Below are 7,011 nucleotides of genomic sequence, written 5' to 3' on the forward strand. Positions count from 1 at the left end.
ACAGGAATGGTTCAAAACATAGTCAGTAAGAAGAGTCAGTCTTCTTGTACTTAAGTCGGCATTGTGCCATTTCTATTTAATTCCGATGGAATTTCTGTGTTTCATCGTCAATAACATAGTCCAAGGGATATAGAAAACCTGGAGTGAAGCATCGGAATTTATAACTAGTACACAGGAATGGTTCAAAACATAGTCAGTAAAGAGAGTCAGTTTTCTTGTCCTTAAGTTGGCATTGTGCCTTTTGTATTTAATTCCGATGCAGATTCTGTGTTACATCGTCAATAAGAAGGTCAGCGGGATACAGTAAACCTGAAATGACGCATCGGAATCCACAACTAGTGTCACAGGAATGGTTCAAAACATAGACAGTAGGAAGAGTCAGTCTTCTTGTACTTATGTCGGCATTGTGCCTTTTGTATTTAATTCCGATGCTATATCTGTGTTTCATCGTCAATAAGAAGGTCCAAGGTATACAGTAAACCTGAAGTAAAGCATCGAAATCTATAACTAGTGTCACAGGAATGTTTCAAACTATAATCAGTAAGAAGAGTCAGTTTTCTTATACTTATGTCGGCATTGTGCCTTTTCTATTTAATTCCGATGCAATTTCTGTGTTTCATCGTCAATAAGAAGGTCCAAGGGATACAGTAAACCTGAAATGACGCATCGGAATCCACAACTAGTGTCACAGGAATGGTTCAAAACATAGACAGTAGGAAGAGTCAGTCTTCTTGTACTTATGTCGGCATTGTGCCTTTTGTATTTAATTCCGATGCAATATCTGTGTTTCATCGTCAATAAGAAGGTCCAAGGTATACAGTAAACCTGAAGTAAAGCATCGGAATCTATAACTAGTGTCACAGGAATGGTTCAAAACATAGGCAGTAAAAAGGGTCTGTCTTCTTGTACGTAAGGCGGCATAGTGCCTATTCTATTTAATTCCGATGCAATTTCTGTGTTTCATCGTCAATAAGAAGGTGAGAGGGATACAGTAAACCTGAAGTGAAGCATCGGAATCTATAACTAGTGTCACAGGAATGGTTCAAAACATAGTCAGTAAGAAGAGTCAGTCTTCTTGTACTTATGTCGGCATTGTGCCTTTTGTATTTAATTCCGATGCAATTTCTGTGTTTCATCGTCAATAAGAAGGTCCAAGGGATACAGTAAACGTGGAGTGAAGCATCGGAATCTATAACTAGTGTCACAGAAATGGTTCAAAACATAGACAGTAAGAAGATTCAAATTCGTGTACTTAAGTCGGCATTGTGCCTTTTCAATTTAATTCCGATGCAAATTCTGGGTTTCATCGTCAATAAGAAGGTCACATGGATACAGTAAACCTGAAGTGAAGCATCGGAATCTATAACTAGTGTCACAGGAATGGTTCAGAACAAAGTCAGTAAGGAGAGTCAGTCTTCTTGTAGTTAAGTCGGCATTCTGCCTTTCGTATTTAATTCCGATGCAATTTCTGTTGTGTCACCGTCAATAAGAAGGTCAGAGTGATACAGTAAACCTGCAGTGAAGCATCGGAATCTATAACTAGTGTCACAGGAATGGTTCAATCATAGACAGTAAGAAGAGTCAGTCTTCCTGTACTTAAGTCGGCATTGTGCCTTTTGAATTTAATTCCGATGCAATCTCTGTGTTTCATGTCAATAAGAAGGTCAGAGGGATACAGTGAACCTGAAGTGAAGTATCGTAATCTATGACTAGTGTCACAGGAATGGTTCAAAACATAGTCAGTAAGAAGAGTCAGTCTTCTTGTACTTAAGTCGGCATTGTGCCATTTCTATTTAATTCCGATGGCATTTCTGTGTTTCATCGTCAATAACATAGTCCAAGGGATATAGAAAACCTGGAGTGAAGCATCGGAATTTATAACTAGTACACAGGAATGGTTCAAAACATAGTCAGTAAAGAGAGTCAGTTTTCTTGTCCTTATGTTGGCATTGTGCCTTTTGTATTTAATTCCGATGCAGATTCTGTGTTACATCGTCAATAAGAAGGTCAGCGGGATACAGTAAACCTGAAATGACGCATCGGAATCCACAACTAGTGTCACAGGAATGGTTCAAAACATAGACAGTAGGATGAGTCAGTCTTCTTGTACTTATGTCGGCATTGTGCCTTTTGTATTTAATTCCGATGCAATATCTGTGTTTCATCGTCAATAAGAAGGTCCAAGGTATACAGTAAACCTGAAGTACAGCATCGAAATCTATAACTAGTGTCACAGGAATGTTTCAAACTATAATCAGTAAGAAGAGTCAGTTTTCTTATACTTATGTCGGCATTGTGCCTTTTCTATTTAATTCCGGTGCAATTTCTGTGTTTCATCGTCAATAAGAAGGTCCAAGGGATACAGTAAACCTGAAATGACGCATCGGAATCCACAACTAGTGTCACAGGAATGGTTCAAAACATAGACAGTAGGAAGAGTCAGTCTTCTTGTACTTATGTCGGCATTGTGCCTTTTGTATTTAATTCCGATGCAAAATCTGTGTTTCATCGTCAATAAGAAGGTCCAAGGGATACAGTAAACGTGGAGTGAAGCATCGGAATCTATAACTAGTGTCACAGAAATGGTTCAAAACATAGACAGTAAGAAGATTCAAATTCGTGTACTTAAGTCGGCATTGTGCCTTTTCAATTTAATTCCGATGCAAATTCTGTGTTTCATCGTCAATAAGAAGGTCACATGGATACAGTAAACCTGAAGTGAAGCATCGGAATCTATAACTAGTGTCACAGGAATGGTTCAGAACAAAGTCAGTAAGGAGAGTCAGTCTTCTTGTAGTTAAGTCGGCATTCTGCCTTTCGTATTTAATTCCGATGCAATTTCTGTTGTGTCACCGTCAATAAGGATGTCAGAGTGATACAGTAAACCTGCAGTGAAGCATCGGAATCTATAACTAGTGTCACAGGAATGGTTCAATCATAGACAGTAAGAAGAGTCAGTCTTCCTGTACTTAAGTCGGCATTGTGCCTTTTGAATTTAATTCCGATGCAATCTCTGTGTTTCATTGTCAATAAGAAGGTCAGAGGGATACAGTGAACCTGAAGTGAAGTATCGTAATCTATGACTAGTGTCACAGGAATGGTTCAAAACATAGTCAGTAAGAAGAGTCAGTCTTCTTGTCCTTAAGTCGGCATTGTGCCTTTTGTATTTTATTCCGATTCAATTTCTGTGTTTCATCGTCAATACGAAGGTACAAGGGATGCAGTAAACCTGAAGTGAAGCGTCGGAATCTATAACTAGTGTCACAGGAACGTTTCAAAACTTAGACAGTAGGAAGAGTCACTGTTCTTGTACTTAAGCCGGCATTGTGCCTTTTGTATTTAATTCCGATGCAATTTCTGTGTTTCATCGTCAATAAGAAGGTCCAAGGGATACAGCTAACCTGAAGTGAAGCATCGGAATCTACAACTTGCGTCACAGGATTGGTTCAAACATAGTCAGTAAGAAGAGTCAGTCTTCTTGTACTTAAGTCGGTTTTGTGCCTTTCGTATTTAATTCCGATGCAATTTCTGTGTTTCACCGTCAACAAGAAGGTCGGAGGGATACAGTAAACCTGAAGTGAAGCATCGGAATCTGTAACTAGTGTCACAGGAATGGTTCAAACGTAGACAGTAAGAAGAGTCAGTCTTCTTGTACTTAAGTCGGCATTGTGCCTTTCGTATTTAATTCCGGTGCAATTTCTGTGTTTCACCGTCAATAAGAAGGTCAGAGGGATACAGTAAACCTGAAGTGAAGCATCGGAATCTGTAACTAGTGTCACAGGAATGGTTCAAACGTAGACAGTAAGAAGAGTCAGTCTTCTTGTACTTAAGTCGGCATTGTGCCTTTTCTATTTAATTCCGATGCAATTTCTGTGTTTCGTCGTCAATAAGAAGGTCCAAGGGATACAGTAAACCTGGAGTGAAGCATCGGAATCTATAACTAGTGTCAATGGAATGGTTCATAACATAGACAGTAAGACGAGTCAGTCTTCTTGTAGTTAAATCGGCATTGTGCCTTTCGTATTTCATTCCGATGCAATTTCTGTGTTTCATTGTCAATAAGAAGGTTCAAGGGATACAATAAACCTGAAGTGAAGATTCGGAATCTATAACTAGTGTCACAGGAATGGTTCAAAACATAGTCAGTAAGAAGAGTCAGTCTTCTTGTACTTAAGTCGGCATTGTGCCATGTCTATTTAATTCCGATGCAATTTCTGTGTTTCATCGTCAATACCAAGGTCCAAGGGATATAGTAAACCTGGAGTGAAGCATCGGAACTTATAACTAGTACACAGGAATGGTTCAAAACATAGTCAGTAAGAAGAGACAGTCTTCTTGTCCTTAAGTCGGCATTGTGCCTTTTGTATTTAATTCCGATGCAATTTCTGTGTTTCATCGTCAATAAGAAGGTACAAGGGATACAGTAAACCTGAAGTGAAGCGTCGGAATCTATAACTAGTGTCACAGGAATGGTTCAAAACTTACACAGTAGGAAGAGTCACTGTTCTTGTACTTAAGTCGGCATTGTGCCTTTTGTATTTAATTCCGATGGAATTTCTGTGTTACATCGTCAATAAGAAGGTCGGCGGGATACAGTAAACCTGAAATGACGCATCGGAATCCACAACTAGTGTCACAGGAATGGTTCAAAACATAGACAGTAGGAAGAGTCAGTCTTCTTGTACTTAAGTCGGCATTGTGTTTTTTGTATTTAATTCCGATGCAATATCTGTGTTTCATCGTTAATAAGAAGGTCCAAGGTATACAGTAAACCTGAAGTAAAGCATCGAAATCTATAGCTAGTGTCACAGGAATGTTTCAAACTATAATCAGTAAGAAGAGTCAGTGTTCTTATACTTATGTCGGCATTGTGCATTTTCTATTTAATTCCGATGCAATTTCTGTGTCTCATCGTCAATAAGAAGGTCCAAGGGATACAGCTACCCTGAAGTGAAGCATCGGAATCTATAACTAGTGTCACAGGAATGGTTCAAAACATAGACAGTAAGAAGGGTCAGTCTTCTTATACGTAAGGCGGCATAGTGCCTATTCTATTTAATTCCGATGCAATTTCTGTGTTTCATCGTCAATAAGAAGGTCAGAGGGATACAGTAAACCTGAAGTGAAGCATCGGAATCTATAACTAGTGTCACAGGAATGGTTCAAAACATAGTCAGTAAGAGGAGTCAGTCTTCTTGTACTTAAGTCGGCATTGTGCCTTTTGTATTTAATTCCGATGCAATATCTGTGTTTCATCGTCAATAACAAGGTCCAAGGGATACAGTAAACGTGGAGTGAAGCATCGGAATCTATAACTAGTGTCACAGGAATGGTTCAAAACATAGACAGTAAGAAGATTCAAATTCGTGTACATAAGTCGGCATTGTGTCTTTTCAATTTAATTCCGATGCAATTTCTGTGTTTCATCGTCAATGAGAAGGACACATGGATACAGTAAACCTGAAGTGAAGCATTGGAATCTATAACTAGTGTCACAGGAATAGTTCAAAACAAAGTCAGTAAGAAGAGTCAGTCCTCTTGTAGTTAAGTAGGCATTATGCCTTTCGTATTTAATTCCGATGCAATTTCTGTGTGTCACCGTCAATAAGAAGGTCAGAGTGATACAGTAAACCTGCAGTGAAGCATCGGAATCTATAACTAGTGTCACAGGAATGGTTCAATCATAGACAGTAAGAAGGGTCAGTCTTCCTGTACTTAAGTCTGCATTGTGCCTTTTGAATTTAATTCCGATGCAATTTCTGTGTTTCATTGTCAATAAGAAGGTCAGAGGGATACAGTGAACCTGAAGTGAAGCATCGTAATCTATAACTAGTGTCACAGGAATGGTTCAAAACATAGTCAGTAAGAAGAGTCAGTCTTCTTGTCCTTAAGTCGGCATTGTGCCTTTTGTATTTAATTCCGATTCAATTTCTGTGTTTCATCGTCAATAAGAAGGTACAAGGGATACAGTAAACCTGAAGTGAAGCGTCGGAATCTATAACTAGTGTCACAGGAATGTTTCAAAACTTAGACAGTAGGAAGAGTCACTGTTCTTGTACTTAAGTCGGCATTGTGCCTTTTGTATTTAATTCCGATGCAATTTCTGTGATTCATCTTCAATAAGAAGGTCCAAGGGATACAGTAAACCCTAAAGTGAAGCATCGAAATATACAACTTGCGTCACAGGATTGGTTCAAACATAGTCAGTAAGAAGAGTCAGTCTTCTTGTACTTAAGTCGGTATTGTGCCTTTCGTATTTAATTCCGATGCAATTTCTGTGTTTCACCGTCAATAAGAAGGTCAGAGGGATACAGTAAACCTGAAGTGAAGCATCGGAATCTGTAACTAGTGTCACAGGAAAGGTTCAAACGTAGACAGTAAGAAGAGTCAGTCTTCTTGTACTAAGGTCGGCATTGTGCCTTTTCTATTTAATTCCAATGCAATTTCTGTGTTTCGTCGTAAATAAGAAGGTCCAAGGGATAAAGTAAACCTGGAGTGAAGCATCGGAATCTATAACTAGTGTCACTGGAATGGTTCAAAACATAGTCAGTAAGAAGAGTCAGCCTTCTTGTCCTTAAGTTGGCATTGTGCCTCTTGTATTTAATTCCGATGCAATTTCTGTGTTTCATCGTCAATAAGAGGGTCCAAGGGATACAGTTAACCTGGAGTGAAGCACCGGAATCTATAACTAGAATCACAGTAATGATTCAATGCATAGACAGTAAGAAGAGTCAGTCTCCTTGCACTTAAGTCGGCATTGTGCCATTTGCATTTAATTCCGATGCAATTTCTGTGTTTAATCGTGAATAAGAATGTCCAAGGGATACAGTAAACCTGAAGTGAAACATCGGAATCTATAACTAGTGTCACAGGAATGGTTTAAATCATAGTCAGTAAGAAGAGTCAGTCTTCTTGTACTTATGTCGGCATTGTGCTTTCGTATTTAATTCCGATGCAATTTCTGTGTTTCACCGTCAATAAGAAGGTCAGAGGGATACAGTTAACCTGAAG

Source organism: Schistocerca piceifrons, unplaced genomic scaffold (genome assembly GCF_021461385.2).
Source record: "Schistocerca piceifrons isolate TAMUIC-IGC-003096 unplaced genomic scaffold, iqSchPice1.1 HiC_scaffold_2037, whole genome shotgun sequence".
Lineage (NCBI taxonomy): Eukaryota > Metazoa > Arthropoda > Insecta > Orthoptera > Acrididae > Schistocerca > Schistocerca piceifrons.